The sequence below is a fragment of the Monodelphis domestica genome, chromosome 2, assembly GCF_027887165.1.
Source record: "Monodelphis domestica isolate mMonDom1 chromosome 2, mMonDom1.pri, whole genome shotgun sequence".
Classification (NCBI taxonomy): domain Eukaryota; kingdom Metazoa; phylum Chordata; class Mammalia; order Didelphimorphia; family Didelphidae; genus Monodelphis; species Monodelphis domestica.
In genome coordinates, this window is record NC_077228.1 from 428931641 (window position 1) to 428949878 (window position 18238).

The 18238-nt window shown below is 35.5% G+C and overlaps 1 protein-coding gene across 6 annotated transcripts in view; it reads left to right on the plus strand.

The window, feature by feature from the left end:
• TAB2 (TGF-beta activated kinase 1 (MAP3K7) binding protein 2) overlaps positions 1–18238 on the plus strand; it is a 105296-nt gene that overhangs the window by 51870 nt on the left and 35188 nt on the right. The window contains exon 1 of one of the 6 annotated variants that reach the window (XM_056818920.1): positions 4853–4872. The exons of the other annotated variants lie outside the window; for them this stretch is intronic. The gene's annotated coding sequence lies outside the window, so the exon portion shown is untranslated. Of the gene's footprint in view, positions 1–4852; positions 4873–18238 lie in introns of those variants that run through there. 6 annotated transcript variants of the gene reach the window in all.

Genomic DNA, 18238 nt, shown 5'->3' on the forward strand with positions numbered 1-18238 from the left:
AATCTTAACTTAGTTACCTCCTCACAGATTTTTATAAACTCTATATCTTTATTTAGCTGATTTTATTACCAAAGCCCTATGGCTACAATAATATAAATGAAAATAATGCTAAAATGCATATTTTGATAAATTTCAATGAACAATCTCAGCCCTGGACACAATAGGTGAAACATACCTCCGTTCTTTTCTAGTACTGTATGTGAAATGTTGTATTTGTTTCCTTTTTCAAACATAGTTTCTATTGATTGGTTTTGCTTGACTATTTTTCTTTTTTACTAGAGAGTTCATTTGGAAGGTGAGATATAACAGGAAATGACTTTCCTATAAATAGAAAATGCCATAGCCTGCCATTTTAATTAAATACAGAAATAGGATGAGTTAAAGATGGCATTGATAATTGCCTTGACAAGAAGAACCAGAGAGGAAACCTGCCAAAAGGGAGAGTATATCCCAAAAGATAGAGTTGGAGCTATTACTTACAGGCCTTTGAAGCCTCTTAAGCTACAATTAAGGTAACTATTAGCTTATTTTCCAGAGGTAGGAAGGTAGGTCATATCAGAAACTCACCTTTGTTATAACCTTCAACCCTAAACTTTTGTAGTAAACTCAAATTTCTTTTGCTTTTTTCTAAAATTTTTCATTAAAAGACTATGCTCCTGGGAAAAGAAATAGCTTTACGAGGAAAAAATTATGCAAAACCAATTTAATTTCCTTCTTTGATTTTGGTAGGCCACAAAAAGATGATAGCTGTAATCCATCTTGATTTCAGTCCATCAACCATTATAAACACTTATTATGAGCAAAATACCTTGCTAGGTACTATACAAAAGTGAAAGAGTTCTTGTCCTCAAGGCCCTTACATGTTCAGGGCAATAGAGGTGCTTTGGAAAAATAATTTACAACCTGTTGTGTTATGAATAGAGTGGTGTAGAGGAAGAAGTTTACAATAGTGTCCAGCCTGGATTTTCTCTAGGGGTAGTCAACTCAGCAAGCATTAAGTGTTTATGATGTGCCAAGAACTAAACTAATAAACAGGAACTAAACACTGAAAATACAAATGCAAGCAGAAAAAGAGGCAGACTTTGCTTTCAAGTAACTTCTATTCATTTGGGAAAGATAGCAGAAAATATAGTTGAAGATATAGGGAATGGAAGGTAAAGTCTAAGTGAGAAGAATGAAATATAACTGACTGGCTGGGCACCCTTCTTAAATATAGATTCTGTTAGGAGCCAGCAAAACAGGGAGAGGCTGCAGAGGCAGAGGATATACTTCCAATGTGTGAATTCCAGGGCTAGAGTAAGCTTCCAGAATGAAAAGGTTTCTGGGATATGATAGAGAAAGTAGATGAAAAATTGACCAGTGTGGTTTTACTAGGTAGGGTAGACCTCTGGAAAATAAGATGGGGAAGGTAATCCCAAGCAAATAGGCAAAAGGTTGAGAAGAAAAGGAAAACCCTTGGCTTTGACAGCCAAAAGTTCCTCTAGCCACCATGCTAACTATCTGGGACAACTATTCTGGTTTAAATGGAAAATGATGATCCTGTGAAACATAGCCCTTGCCTTCACTTTTACTTCTAATGAGGTTTTTCATCTATAATCTATAATCTAGGTTTGCATGGTGTTAACCATGTTGTCAGGTAGGTGAACATTTCTCTGAGGAGTATGCCTAAAATATATTAGCTTGGTCTCTTTTAAAAACAAATTATTGACATCCTTTGTTTTGATATCACCTAAATTTCTCCCTACATGGAAACAGTACTTGATTTCCACATTCTATTGGAAATTTGTAATTGTGGGCAGAGATAGAGAAACTGAGAAAGAATATAGTTACTGGGGAGGGCACTAGCAGTTGGGAGGAATGAAGAAAAGCTTCATGTAGGAGGTGGCATGTGAGCTGCCTTAGAAATACTTGGTGGGCATGTTTCATGGGAAAAGTATGGGAAACATATGAGAGGCATTATCTTGAGGAAAAATCCTGAATGAACAAGACATCCAACCAGAGTTTTAGTCTCAATTTTACCAATAATTAGATATGTAAGCTTGAGTGAATTACTGTACTTGGGAATTAGTTTTCTCATCTGTAAAATATCATTGAAGTAGGTAATTTACAAAATTCCTTTCTATTTCTTAAAACCTCCAGCTTCCATTATCTGGTATTGGAATTCATTAAAAGGCATGTGACACAGAGGGGCAAAGAAATAATACATTTTGCATGTATAATGTAGTATTGTGTAATATAATGTAATAAGATTACTTACATTATATTCAGATTTTTGTCATCAAAAAATTTTTTTAAGAATATGAGGAAATAGAAAATCTGTGCAAAATACAAATTGGGAAGAAGGTGCATTACACACTTTTTTCCAACACAAAATTATCAAATCAAATTTGAGCGCTCCTATTATGTGCAAGGGTGTTAAAAATAGGAACTAAAGATATAAAGAAATAAATGAAAATCTGAATTGCTATTCCATAGGAGAGAGACATAAAATATATAGAAACTATAATTTTGAGAGAAAGGTTACTCATATGGGAAAGGAGGAAAAGCCTCATTTTTTGAGGAGGCTCTTCAAACTTTAAAGGAAACAAAGGTTGTGATCCAAGCAGGGGAATTTTTTCAGATGAAGAAATGGGCATAGGTAGTGACTTGTCCATGGCCACACAATCAGTAAATGGTAGAGCTGAACTTCAAGCCCATAACCTCTGACTGTACCACCTTACCAGCTGTTTCTGCCCAACTCTGCCCTAGCAGGTGCTTACCTATATTATTAGAATAAAATTATTTTACAAAAAGTATTTATAATATAATCCTCTAAGTAGGGAAATTTTCCTTGAGATTCATTATGTGTTTTATAGCATTAGGATTTTAGGCCAATTTTAGAAACTGTTCAACTTGTCATTAAAAATCTGGCTCCAGCCTACTTTTACAGATATATTGCTTGCATTCTCTATTCTAGTCACACTGGCTCACTTATATTCTTCAACATGAATGTTCCTTCTTCCACCTCCATGTTTTTGCACTAACTGTATTGGGGAGAGAATAATAATCATAACAAGTCCATTAGTGGGGAAAATTTGGGGAGAGAAGTCACAGAGAGGGATCAGAGAGGGGCCCTCATTCTGGGGTCAACTTTGCAGATCTCATTTCTTCATACCATGACCTTGTCAGCCGGTCAGGGTATGATGGCCTCCAGCATCTCCTCCCTTTTTGTTTTTTGAAGTAAACAACTTCATCTTGATTTGGACTTGACGTATGGTGGATCCTAGGTGTTGGATGATAATTGGAAAGCAAACAAGAATGAGAAAAAATAAGACGAGCAAATCCACAGGCAATAAGAGCGTGAATGAAACTGTTATGGGAATAGAATGAAACATAGGAAGAAACACTGTCATAAAATGAATTTGCAATAGGTGAGACTGAATAAAGGGAAGTACTGGAATGGCTAATATCCATAATTTGTTTATGCAGTGTTTTGAGGTCAATAGAAAATTCTGAGTGGTTCCAAATTCCAAAGATATGTTGTTATATGTTCTCCCAAGGAATATCTGATTGATTATAGGAAGGGGAGAAACACAAATCCATTTGTACTCAGCATGGCAGTTTGATTTAAATCTCACTTTTATATTCTGTAACTGATTGCCAATATAAATGATGGCTTCTTCTAAGACATTTAAACGAGCCTCTAACCCCTTGTCTCTATATAAGCAGAGATAAGAATAGATTCCCTGACCTGGAAGGAATATCAGCTCTTAAATTTCTGTGATACTGAAAGATTTTTAAGGGAAATAGAAGAAAAGCTAAGAGATGTTAGGAGCCAATTGTTAATTAATTAAGCCAATAATAATTAAAAGATATTAGGAGCCAAAATTAAAACTGCCAATTAAAGATAAATTTTTTAAAATGTATCCCTGAAATCTGTGTAAATCAGTGAGAAAATATATTTATTTCACTTTAAGAAACATTCATCATATAACAAAGTTTATCATGAGGTATCATGCATAATCATGAATAAGAAATATATTAAATAAATGTGGAAAAGATTTTATGCAGACCAGATAGAACTTTTTGAATTATTGGTTCATTGTTGAAATGATATTAAAAATATATTTTAAAGGACTACTTAATTAAGGAGAGGAGAGTGCTATCAAGCTTTCCTTCTCTAGTAATCAGCCAGAGAAAGCTATAGGCAGAGTTAGTGATCTTACCTGTTTTTTCTAAATATTAATCTCTGATGATAAACAGTACCAAGAGAAAACACAGGTTTCCCTGTTCTTTTGAATTTTTTTTATCAGTCACATAAATTTCAAGATGTGCAATTGTTTGAAAACCATGCCATAGTGAGTTTCGAAAGGGGCAAGAATAAAGGATCCATAAAATCCATTGTGAGGACAATAAAAATTTATTAGAAGAATCCTAATCAAGTTACAGAGTGGTTGAGGACAAAGGAAAGATAGAAGAAAACTGCTAGTACTATTTGAGGAAGTAAAAAAATTCATTTGGGTGGTAAATGAGGGAAGAATAACTGGAAGAGGGAAATGACATTCAAGATTATTAAATAAACTTCCAATTATTCCTTAACTAGAACTGAAGTTTAATCTGTTTCTTTCAGTTGTGTGACAGAAAAGTTGAGTTCAAAAATACCATGTATGTATTGGGGGTAAGGTAAAAGATAGTATCATAGGATATGTCTAAATTTCATGACTGTGATTCTGGATCCCATTAAATTGTTTCAAAATAAAGTCATCCTTTTATTTTTGTTAGAAAACTTAGTGACATTAGGCATTTAACCATATTCTAATATTTTCCTTTCCCAGAATCTCCTGAATGAACCTGACTAACAACCATTGTATACTTGTTGAACTTCTCAAACCAGTAAGAGGATGGAAACCCTTTTACTTTTAGCTTTCTAATAGAGTTGTTGAAACCTAAAAAGCCTTTATTGGATGCATTTTATTTTCTTTTGGAAGTGCAGAAACGTTTTCCTCTTCAGTCATCAATTCTTTCTCTTGGCATCAAATTATGCAAAAGAGTCTAGATTATTCTTGCCAATGATCTTTTGGCAATTAACTACATTTCATGAACCATTTTTCATTTTTATGCATTAAATTTTTCTTTGCCTCATGACCCACAGCCCATTTTTCTGTAGCCTCAAAATATTTTAAGCTTCCTGTCTTCCTCTCTTTCTTGCCCTCAAAATAAACAGAAATTTCACCTCCTTGAGCCCAAACATTATTATAAGACAATGTAACATTCTGTGCTGATTCCTGATTGTTTTCCTCCAGAATATAGTTAAACCTAGATATACTGTGGAACATAGAGAACCTTGCCTTTAATAAAATAGCTTGGATTTATACAGCATCTTACAGTTAACACGTTCTTCTCGACAGCAAGTATTATCCCAATTTTACATAAGAAGAAACTGAGGTTCCAAGAGCTAGAGTCATGCCAGTTGCCCTCCACCTACTATCAGAGTACTTTGAACCAAGTAGTCTTACTCCAGGGCTCATGTTCTTGCTATTAGAGAAGGCTTGGTCACTAAAAATCCATTGGATAATATTACATATCAGTCTATGAAAAATAATAGGGGAGTAGTTGAATGTTGGCTATTGTGTTGAAATACAATTTAGTTTGATATTTGAATTCAAATATACATGCTAATAAACAAAACCAGTAATGAGAGTGATTCAGATGAGAGAACTAAACCTGGAATCCATCAATAGTTCCTCTTGTACCTCTCATAGTGAGAACATCTTGCCATCTCAAGTAATTCTAAGATCTCTTCATTATGCCCTCAGTCTTATTCATTTGGTTTAGCTGATAAAACTAATGAGAGGAACAACCTTAATTAACCTTTATAGCATTCCTGGTAGATAGAAGACTCTTGATATGTTCGCTTTGACTTCTAAATGTACTTTCTTGCTTTTGTGGAAGAAGAAAGTTATAGTAGTGTGATCACTTCATAAGCACAGATATGAAGCCATTTTAAGAGCATTTTTCTTTTTCAATTTTCCAGTCAGCTAAGTTTCTTAAATGTTTATGCTTTCTTCTATTTCAAGTTAACAAGCTCATCTATTAGATATGATGCTGATGGCTGAAAATTCACAGACCAGCAGAAATAGAGTCCTAGTCCTCAAGACATTTACATTCTAATTGGGATGGGGAGATAACATAAAAGAAAACTGAAAAGGGGGGTGGGGGGAGGCCATTAGGGGTGGGAGTTGAAAGTTTCTACACAAGACTTTCTGGTAGAGAAAGTCCCATGGAGATAGGCCACATATTGACTTAGAAAACCACAAATTAACATTGTTTTGCAATTTTATTAAATTTTTCCTGTTTGCATTTTAATCTGTTTTCAGCTGCACTTATGAAGCCATTCTAGGGAGAGTTATAGACCCTATCATGTTTGATCTGTCAAACATGGTTGATACCTCTGTACTTCATCATGCTTATAAAAATGTAATCTACTGAAGTTTTATTCTGTTTCATTGTGTCATATTCATCATGCATATGCACAAGTGTGTAATACAAATCTGGGAAAAGCTCTATGTCAAGCCCTATCTTTATTTTTTTGTTGTCCACGGATCAATTTTGCTAAATTTGATTCTCTAGATAGAGAGGTATATATGTACTGAGAAGACATAATTGGCCATAGGATTAGTGCCTGAGGTACAGGTGGATGTCCAAGGGATTTGAGTGCTTGACATAGGCACAGAAGCGATAAGGATGCTTTAAATTCAATTGAGTAAACATTTATTAAGTACTTCTTATACAAGACACTTAAACACTAATAGTAAAAGACAAAAGTTGATCTAGGCCTTTTTCCTCTTTCTTTTTCTTTTTTAAAATTGAGTCTCCATATTTCACCTGGGATGAAAATGCAGTGACCACTCACAGCCCAGTCCCAATGCTGATATGCTTCTCCCAGATAGGTTAGCTGCTGCTTAGGAAGACGTGGAACCACCTTTTCCTAGGAGTTTACCATATTAACGTTGAACTTAGTTCAGACATCTGATTGGAATTTCCAAGCTCAAGCAATTCACTAGTTTCAGGCTTTCCTAATAGCTCTTATGGGGAATATAGGAATAGACTACCCAAGTTGATTATGAAAGGGTTAGACTATAAAGCTAGGCCAATCTTTAGACAACATAACTCATCCCCCCAACTTGTTTGTAGCAATATGTTTTAATCATAGACTGCCAGAATTTCTGTTCTGCTGGCATAACCTTTAAGTGTCTAGGGTTACCTTTCTGCCATAAGAAGGCATTATTGGAGATAGTAACAGATACAACCCAAGAAATGCATAATCAGAAAAGAAGTTGAACAGCCATGCAGAAAAAGCAAATGATAATTAACAGTCAAAAATGTTTCACCCTTACCCTTGGAAGGAATTTAAGGGAAGGCAACAAACATTGAACCTACTGTGTGCCTACCATTGTGTAAGTGCTTTACAAACATACAAATAATCTTATTTTATCCATGGAATGTTAACAGGTTAAGGGGGAGAAAAGTCTTCCTGTACACTGGGTGGATCATCAGGGAGAGGTTCCTGAAAGGATATAGGCAAGAGTTGCAAAAGGTTAGGAGTTATAGGTCAGTTGTGATCTGTACCACTGGAGGTAGTATCATAGATTCATTGAAATTATGAATATTTTTTAAATTATATGTAAGCTAATTATCAGTGGGTATGTTGCTGAAAAGTTATTTTAAATTATTTTATCATTACTAATTATTAAATTGTAATTGTTATTGTAATAATTATATAATAAATTAAATTATAATTATTAAAATTATACTAAAAGTAATTAAAATTAGATCTTTATATCTCTTTTTCTACTTTGCCATAGGATCATACAAATATCACCTTAGAAAGAAAGGTCATCCCAAGAATATTTCAGAGAGGTCCAGCTTCTGCCCAAAGAAAAATCATGTCAGCGGTGCCTAGCATTTAAGTAGGCACTTAATATTACTAATTTATTGATTTGAAAGCCTACAATAATAGGAAATTTTTTCCCTTCAAAGCAAGTCATATACTTTTTAGAGTTTTTTAACCATTTGAAGTTTGTTCTTTTGTTGATCCAAAGTATTCCTTCCTATAATTTCCAACTAATAGTCCTAGTTTTTCTCATCGAGTAGAACAAATATGATGTTCCTTCTATGTGATAGCCTTTCCTATACCAGAAGTCCACTAATCATGTCATCTCCAAATCTTTTGACTGAGCCAAATATCACTAGTAGGTCAAACTAATCCTGATACAAGTTGGTTTGAAGTAATTTCTCTATTTTGACTATCCTCCCCTGGAAAATTTCAGATGATTAACATTCTTTCTAAAATATAACACCCAGAATTGGGCACAGTACTCCATAAGGGATCTGACCAGGGCATATTGAGAACTTATCATCTGCCTCACCCTAACACTATTTATGCGGATTGACATCTCACTTTATTGATTTTTATGTTATTGTTGACTCAAAGGTGAGATGGTAGATAGGCTGTCTGGGAAAAAAATTGCTTATAACACCCTTTTAAGTTAATCTTTATTATTAATATTTTCTTCATTACTCTCAAGTTTAGACAGCCAACAAAACAATAAATAAAACCCTGATTTGTATCTTTTGCCAATGTCTGAAGTATAAATGCTCACATTAAAATTAAAAATTATCTCTAGAGAGCTAATTCAAGCTGGATCCAGGACATCCCTGGACCTTAGGTCTTTTTCATATGAACTGATTTCTACACACATCTTTGCCTCTTTTTACTTGTGCAAAGTTGATTTTTAACTTACTTAGTGGACTTTTATCTATATTGTGTGCTGCTGTGAGTGGGGAACAGTCTGGTTGCTGGAGGATGACATAAAAAGGTGATAACAGTTCAGACTGAGACAGTGCCTCCCCAGGGGCATAGCCATACAAAGGAAACCTTCCTTCAAGCCGCAAGGGGGTAATTCAGCAAGAAAGATAAAGGGAATGTTACTTGGCAACTGCTATAGATAACCCTCTGCCAATCCTTTTCCCTTCTCCCCCAGTAGGTTCACAGTTGGGTCTATGTTTTCATCTTGCTAATTTCAGACTCTTCTCATACCTATTTAAGTATATCTATGCATGTATACCCCTCCAAGAATCATATCATCTGTAAGTTTTATAGTCATGCTTATCTATACCATCAATCTACTCATTAATGACAGTGTGGAATGAAGCAGGGCTAAGGACAAAGCTTTATGAGACTTTATTAGAAACATTAATTTAATAATGAACATTCTTTAGGCTCAGTCAGCCAATTCTAGCCCCATTTAATTGTACATACTCTTTTTCTCATAAGAATATCTTACCAATCCACTGAGCCACCTCACTGCCCCCTCATAGGAATATTTTTACAGATTTATTCAATGCCTTTCTGAGTTCCAGACCTATAATATCTGTAGCATTTCCCTGGTATACAAATAAAAATTAGTGGAAATAGGAGAAAAGGAACTAATATGAGAATGGCCTGACTCACTCTTAACATAAAACTTGTAATAATCACCACTTCGCTTTGTAAGTACTCACAGACCATTCCTTTAATAAAATATTCTAAAATTTTCCAGGAATTGATGTCAAGCTTATTGGATTTTGAATTGAAGACTCCATTGTAAGAATTAAGTTAAATTGTAAGAATCCCTTATTGACTTACTTATATTTCTCCAGAATTCCTGAAATATCTGTCAGTAACTCAACAGTCATATCTGGAATCTATTCCATATTCTGGTAAGCAGTCCATCTAGGTCAAGGAGTATTAGTACCACTCTGAGAAAGAAGAAAGGTTCATCTTTGAAAAGGTTTCCCCAAAGTCAACCAATAAGCTGGAGAGGGGAATTTAAAACTAGCACCTCATCTTATCCCTACTATTTGAAACTTATAGAATATCCTCTTTACAGATATTTTGCCCCTATCCCTTCTTTCCTTCAAGTCTATACTGCCTCAAATAGAAAGGTAAATATGATTACTTTTAGCATTGGTATCCTTAAACAAACAGTGGACCTAGAGATAGAACAATTGAGTTGAAGTACCTGCTCTGTCACAAACTAGTTCTGTGCCTTCAGATAAATTACTTAAAACTTGCTCAGCCTCAGTTTTCTCATCTATAAAAAGGGAATAAGAAAATAATGAAACCCATATAACTTATCTTTCTAGGGTGGTTGTGATGAAAATTGAAGTAGAAACTATTATTATTTTTTCTAGCCCTAAGGGAGCTCATTTAGGGCATAGTGACCCTTCCCACATACATCCAGAGGCAGCTCAAGCTTGTACTTTGGTTCCCTTACTCTGTCTATCATGTTACAATGAACATGTTCTACAGCCTCTTTCCCTTGTGGGACATATGCTCTCACTCTAGCAGGCATCTTTTAAAGGCATTATATGTCAGAAGTGACCCTTTTGTTGACCTGAATAACACTTGATTCCCCATTTTGGAACAAAGACATTACATTATCTCCCTAACTCCTGTTCTCTCTCCTCCTTCCCTCAACTTGCTGCTTCTCAGACCCCCAAATAAAGCTAAACCTTGTGAGAGATCTGAGAAATAACCTGGGGATTCCATGGAGAAGGGAAAGAAGTTGAGGAGAAAAAGTGGTTTGCTGGTTTTTGTATCAACTCTATTCTGATATTTAGAACTGAATTTTGCAAGGGGCAGAGATGGGAGAAAACTGAGAGCAAGATCCCCAACATTATGTCCCAAGACTCACTTCCTAATAGGTAGAATAGAGAGAGAGAACTCTGTGCCCATCTTAACCCTTGGCTAATTCCTGGCTTTTGAGCCTGGAGAGGAATTTAATGACAAGCTAGCAAAAGGAAGACTCTTGTACTAACCGGACTCTTAATTTTATAGGACCTTGAGTTGTAGGCAGCAACCAGTTGGGACAGAGGAAAGAGTAAAGTGAGTCATTTAAAGTGCTCTCTTCAAACCTTTCATGGTCCTAATTCTTCTACCTTCTTACCATGGATTTCTCATCAACAGAACCATAAGGTATTTTAGTCATCTGTTCCCTTCAGCATCTAGTTCTGCGGTAGGCATGGAAGGAAATAAACAAACATTCAATTATTTTATCATGAAGTATTTAGTGAGCATTTTCTTAGTGCCTAGCAATGTTCTAAATTCTGTGAGGGATACAAAAATATGAAACTCAGTCACTGCTTTCAAGAAGCTTTCACTCTATGCAAAACTAAAAAGGACCATAGAGATTTAGTCTGGCTAAGAAATATTAAATGGCTTTTCCAAGGTTATATATATACCATAAGTTGCTGAGCAGAGACTAGAAATCAGATGTCCAGATTTAGTGCTATTTCTATAACTGTGCCACCCCTTTGGGGAGAGATCATATTGGGCATGATAGTCCAAGATGATTACATGTGGTATCAGGCACCTACTTTGTGTCAGATACTATACTGAGCACTTTATAATTATCTCATTTGATCTTCACAACAGCCTTGGGAGGTGAGTGCTATTATCATCTCCATTTTTCAGTTGAGGAAACTGAGGCAGGCAGACGTGCCCAAAATCACTCTTATAGTAAGTATCTGAAACTGGATTTACTTGAGTCTTCCTAGCTCTTGGCCCAGCACTCTACTCATTGTATCAACAGAAGAATCTGAATTAGAACTTGAAGAATTGTGAAGAGACTCATGAGGTAGAGTAGATGATGAAGGCATTCTAGGCCTTTATTATATCTTCAGTGCTAACTAAGCACAGTGCCTGGGACTAAGAACTGCTTAATAAATGATTGTCTGATAAATAACTGACCAGAGGCTTCATAGGGGTTGAACATCCTTGTAGGTGAAGCCATAGGGAAATCTTTACAACATACTCCCCATTTCCTGGGGAGATAAACCTGTGAGGAGAAAGAGTGTGATCCAATGTTACTAGAATTGGGAGTCAGGCCCCCAGGATCCATTCTCAGTTCCATATAAATTTGCTGTGATTGAGGTGGGGAAATCTCTGTACATGATTCAGTGATTTCATATAGAAAAGAGACTCTGGGGAATGCATCAAGAGATTTGTGGGGAAAGAGATGATATGATATATGAAGGGTTTCCCCCTCCCCCAGAGACTAGTTTGTCAGAGTCAATAAAATTTGTTAAGTACCTACTATATGCCAGGCACTGTGCTAAATTCTGGGGATACAAAAAAAAAGGGGCATAAAACAATCTCTGCTCTTAAGGAGTTGACAGCCTAATGGTGGGGAGAACTGCACATTAAAAAGAAACTGAAAAACTTGGATGGGGAGAATGGTAGCATGTGATGAAGTCATATACCTGAGGTGGGAAATGATCTTAGTTTCAAAATTTTCATCTTGAAGATTGATATTCAGGCAGGAAGGTGGCTCAGTGGATAGAGAGCCAGGCCTAGAGACAGGAGATCTTGGGTTCAAATTTGGCCTCAGACATTTCCTAGCTGTGTGACCTTGGGCAGGTCACTAAACCCTATTGCCTAGCCCTTACTGCTCTTATGCCTTGGAACCAATACACAGTATTGATTCTAAGACAGAAGGTAAGGATTTTACATTTAAAAATAAAGAATAATGATTAAGTCCAGGAAAATAGCCCTGGTAGGAAATGTTGAGAATTCCTGGATACTATTTTTAAATAGTGGAGGATCTGGGAAGATCTCTCCAATCCAGAGAAGGATCCTCGTGCCTTTTGGAATTTGCCAAAATTTCCTATAACCTTCTTTCCCTATTAGATGTGTGGACAGGCCTAAATCTCAACTATTCTCAAACCAAATAGTACTCTTCCAGTGTATGTGCTGTCACTCACCTAAAAGAAACTGGCCACCTAATTCTGAACTTCATGCCCCCATGCCTTCTCTCTGATACCATCTCTGCCTGGAAGAGGCCCCTCTTTCTTTCAATTTGCAATATCATATGGGTGTTTTAGTGCCTTCCAACATGCAGGAAGACCTCAAAGGAATCTATGTGTCAGAGGAATAAATAAGATTTTTGAGCCAATGTGGATAGACTGATATTATAGACAGTTGACTAGATCACTTAGCTGACTCAGGGATAACTCATATCAATAACAAATTGTGGTTTTTTTCCTTCTTCTTAAAATATAATTGATTTTATCCTTTATTATACTACTTGATATTCACTATGATCAGATGTTGGTAGACAAGCTGCAAATATTTCCATGGGGATCTTTTTGCAAATACTAATCATCAACCTAGCCAAAATTTTATCTTGTAGAAAGCAATGAGTCAAAGGAAGGGAAATTGACCTTTTGAGATCAAGCCCCTAAAATAGCACCTGATGCATTGAACCTAGAGTCTTTGAGGGGCCTTTACCTTAGATCTTGCTTATTAATGTACATATATTTACATCATATTTCAGCCTAGGATCCATGTTTCTTCATTGCAAAGTTGAGACTGGACAATATCATATCTTTAAATAACATCTTCATGCTTTGAAAAGCATGTTAGATTTTCATTCAGAAAATTCCCAAGCTTCCATTTAATTTGTAACGGTAGGGATTTGGATTAGATGGTTTTTGAGGTCCCTTCTATCCTAAGCTCTATATTATTCTATGACCTAGATCCAAATCATAATTCTTCTACTTATTATTTATGTGACCTAAGAAAGTTATTTAGCTTTTCTGAGCCTGTTTTCCTCAACTATTACCTGAGGAAGTTGGACCCAAAGACCTTGAAATAAAAGGCTTAGTTATCCCTTCCATCTCTAATTCTGTGAACCTTCATAGAGATAGACAAAGAAAGTTATCATTGGAAGTCCTTGACACTTGACTGATAGATTAAGAAAAAAGATCCAAAATTAAATGGATATTTAATTATATTAGATAAATAAATATATTATTACATAATTTATGGCAAGAAACCTAAGGCTTATATGTCACATCCCATCCAACCATCCATTCTAATCATCCTCCAATTATCTATCTTGCTACTTTACCGCCGCTAGACTTCCAGAGACCATGCCCTAGGAAATTAATCCTTCCCTAAGACATAAATTGGCCTGATTGGTGAGTACAGAATCACACAGCTTGCTAATATCTGCCCCATCCCAGACCATATCATGCTTCACAACTCTGCCTGCCTGAGTCATCTTCTTTCCATCTACCCTGCTACCACTCCACACTTTCCACTTCTTACCCTGGAAACTATAATAAAATTAATACGACTATTGTTTCTAGAAAAGGCTTGTCATTTCAAATCCCTCATAGCTTTACTTGCTATCCCTTTGGATTCCCCAACTAAAGATATCATTCTTTAGCTATGAGATGTCTTTATGTTTTGTTACCCCCATTAGACATAAATTCCTTGAGAGCAGAAATTGTCTCACTTTTATATTTGTATTGCCACTTCTTAGCAAAGTGCTTGGAACACAGTAAGTACTTACTAAATGTTTTTAATTAATTCCAAGGAAGTTGGAAAATAGAGATTGGCTGGCTAGGAGATAGTAAAGTGATACTTGATGAATGGGACTTTTTCTTTCATAAAATATAAATTCCCCATTTTTTTAGCAATATATCCATAACCAGATTTCAAACTTATAGTCATGCAACTCTATGAAGGAACACTCTTGGGGGGGTTGGGGGGGAGTGAAAAGTTTAGAGGCAATTTGACCATGGTGATAGGAAATTAATCCAAAGAAGTCATTGATGTGGATTAAGGCATCATGAGAAGAGATAGATGATAAATCTTATATGGTAGATACTATCATTTTGTGCTTATTGATTCTTCTACTCATTCAAGCAATGGCCCCACCTCTCTATACCAAAAACTTTGTTCAAGAAAGTCTTTTGAAAAAATGAGAGAACTAATTTACTTCTCTGAATACTTTACCTGTTCTTTTGGTCTCTTTTGTGTTCCTTCTTTCTTGATCTTAATTCAGAGATCTAACTGACAAAGTTATGATTTTGTGAGGTTTGGAAGAGCAATCAAAGGACCCCTCTTAGCAATTAGTCAGTAGCAGAGATGACTGAACTTATAATAGAAGCTCTGAATCAGTATAGTGACCAACCAGAGTAGATGGAATGTGTTCTTGAGTACAGTTTGTACTAGGTATCATATTAGCTCTCTAGCTATGGGCAAATCATATAACCTCTCTTTTTATTTTTCCTCATCAATAAAATGGGAATAATAATACTTGTAGTTCCTACCGTGACAGGGTTGTTGTGAAGAAAAACTTTGTAAATCTTAAAACTTGAGTAAATGTGAACTGTTGCTGTCATAAGCCTTTGAAGGAATTTTTCATCACTTAGATGAGAGCAGTGGAATTTTAGCTACATGGCATTGAAGTATCAAGAGGCCTTTCTGTTTAGAGACCTTTTAGGTCCACTTTGTCATGGACTTTGATTTAAAAAGTGTTTAGGCATACCATGAATTAAAGAGGTCAGGCTGCAAGCTGTCAAATTATTAGTCATAAATGTCATTGGGTTGTTGATTTTAAAAGAATATTTCTAGCCATTTTTTTCCCTAACATGCATACACATCCTATTGTCACAGTTGGTATCAATCAACAGTATTGATCACTTATCTTGTGGCATCATGGGATGGGTGGTTTTTTCAGGGGAAAATATCAACTTAAGAGACATTAGGGTAGGAAGAACATTTGCAACCTTTTATTGTGATTGCTATGTTAGAGAAACTCAGATACTTTGATCTTTCATCTTGTTACTCTCTCATCTGGTGAAGGGTGCAACACTTAAATATATTCTCAATCTGTATGGTAATTTTCCCATTTCCTCCTATAAATCTGTATTCCTCCATCAAGAATTTATCAAACTCCAGGCATCAAGGATAGTCATTGAAAAAGTCCATGATCAGGAAACAGAGTTATGTGTGGGGAACATCAAGGTAGGCCAGGATATCTTTGTAAAGTTTATGGAAGACTGGAAAGCAAAGCAAGGTCCACCATGAAGTATTTGAGTTCAGATCTTTCCTCCAAGTCTACCACTGCACCACTGTCTCTAATTATATTAAACCTTCATTTTTATAGATACATGTTACTTGGGATTAAAAATGTTTTCCCACAATGAAATTGATATTAAAAGTAATAAACAGGGGGGCAGCTAGTGGCTCAGTGGATTGAGAGTCAGGCCTAGAGACTAGAAGTCTTGAGTTCAAATCTGGCCTCAGGCACTTCCTGGCTATGTGATTCTGGGAAAGTCCCTTAACCCCCATTGCCTAGCCCTTACTACTTTTCTGCCTTAGAACCAAAACACAATACTGATTCTGAGAGGTAAGAGTTTTAATAATAATAATAATAATTTAATAATAATAATAAAGGAGTAGCTTTCACTTCATATTTTCAGTTGTCATTTCTTTATTGGTTATGATAGTCATAATGTGTTTAAATATTTAGTTGTAGGAATTCAGTGTAGCACTATTATACAAGTCAATGATCCTCTTTAATTCTTTGGCTTTGGTTTAAAAACCAAAGGGGAAAGAGTTTACATATCACAACAAAACATAAGCTTTAGAAGGTCATCATCAACTTTTTTGCATTAAGATTAGAAAAATAGATATGGTGATTTGATTATCAGTAGGTAGATAGTATTATATTTATGTTATGCTTGATGCTCCTGTATGGAAAACTGAAAAGAAGTTTGTTGAATATTTAGCAGTTGTGATAGCCAACTATTTTTAAAGTTACCAGAAGTGTGTTCTTCTAAAGTTAATTCTTAATTAAAATATAATGGATAATAATAAATACTTAATCTGGCACCAAGTAATGGGATCTGATCATTTGATATTTGATTTCTTTTAAAATATTTTGAACATAAGGGTTGCAAGTTATAATTACTATATCTAATTTATTGGTGTTTTATATTCTTAATGCAGATTATGTTATCTTTTTACAACAGTATCTATGTACATTTGCAAAACAGTAGTGCATGTTATTAGCCTCTAAAGGTATGTTTACTTATTTATGGATTTATAGATCTTCTATAGTAACTTTGGGAGACTTCTCTCTGTCTGTGAATTGGGAACTACCAATTCAAATTTTAGGAACCACATATGAAATCATTACTCCCAATAGTTCCAGCAACTGGGCTTGACAGAGGAACAGAATAGGCTACTGATCTATTACTAGAAAACTACCCAGGCCAACCACTCAGACTTAACTACCATTATAAAAGATGAAGATTTTCCTCAGGTAATACCTAACTTCCTGGGGACTAAGATTGAATCATGGTAGAAGAATTCTATAGATCTAGGCACTGGTACAAAATAGTGATATATCAAATCTGCAAATTTAGGTCTAGTTCATTTATCTATATTTCTGTCTTAGATCTCTGCTCCACTGTGGTTGGATAGTACAATGCTAGAGTATTGGATCTAGAATCAGTATGATGTGAGTTTATATGTGCCCCCTGATACTTACTAGTTATATGACCCTGGGCAAATCATTTAATCTTTGTGTGGGAGTTTAATATAAATTGTACCTCTCTTTCCTTTTAGAAAGGAAAGTTATGAAAATCCATTTCAGTTCCAGGCCTCAGCCCCACCCTTTGATTAGGCTCATACCCATACTGTGAGAGGACATGCCTGGTGGTAGCCTGGCAGCTCCTTGACAGCCCAAAAGATGCTTGTATTTTGTCTTCCCTGACTCCTGGTTTCTGGAACACTGGCCTCTGACCAGTGGATTGGACAAGGCTGTCCAATCAAGGAAACCCAGAAGGAGTGATGTCACTGGGGTTATAAATTGGGGGCTGGGGGGAAACAGCAAGGCTCTTGGTCTGAGAACTGATGAGCCAGCTCATACACAATCTTTGGCTAGTAAGCAGCACCCTGGACTTTTGATTTTCCTGGCACAGCCTCTCTTGGCTAGCAAACAGACACGAGGTAAGCAGCAAAATCAGATTAGCTAAGCATAGCCAGGGGATTAGATGCTTTCTCTCTTTGCAACTCTAGCTTTTACTATCTAATAAATAATAATAAATTAATATACAGTCTTCAGAGAATTTTGATCCGATATCTATCTTCCTCAGTTTCCTTAATGAGAATAATAAAAGCACTTAATTCTGAAGGCTCTTTTGAGACTCAAATAAGGTAATATTTGTAAAACAATTAGCACAGTGTCTGGCACATATTAGGTATCTAATAAATGCTTATTTCCTTCCTTCCAAATGTTCAAGTAGAAGTAGATTAAAAAGATTTGTTTTTTCCCTAAGATCCATTTATAGAATTAATTTAAAGAATATATTATTTGAACATTTTATGAGCCCTCTAGAAAATTCATTTTTTAAA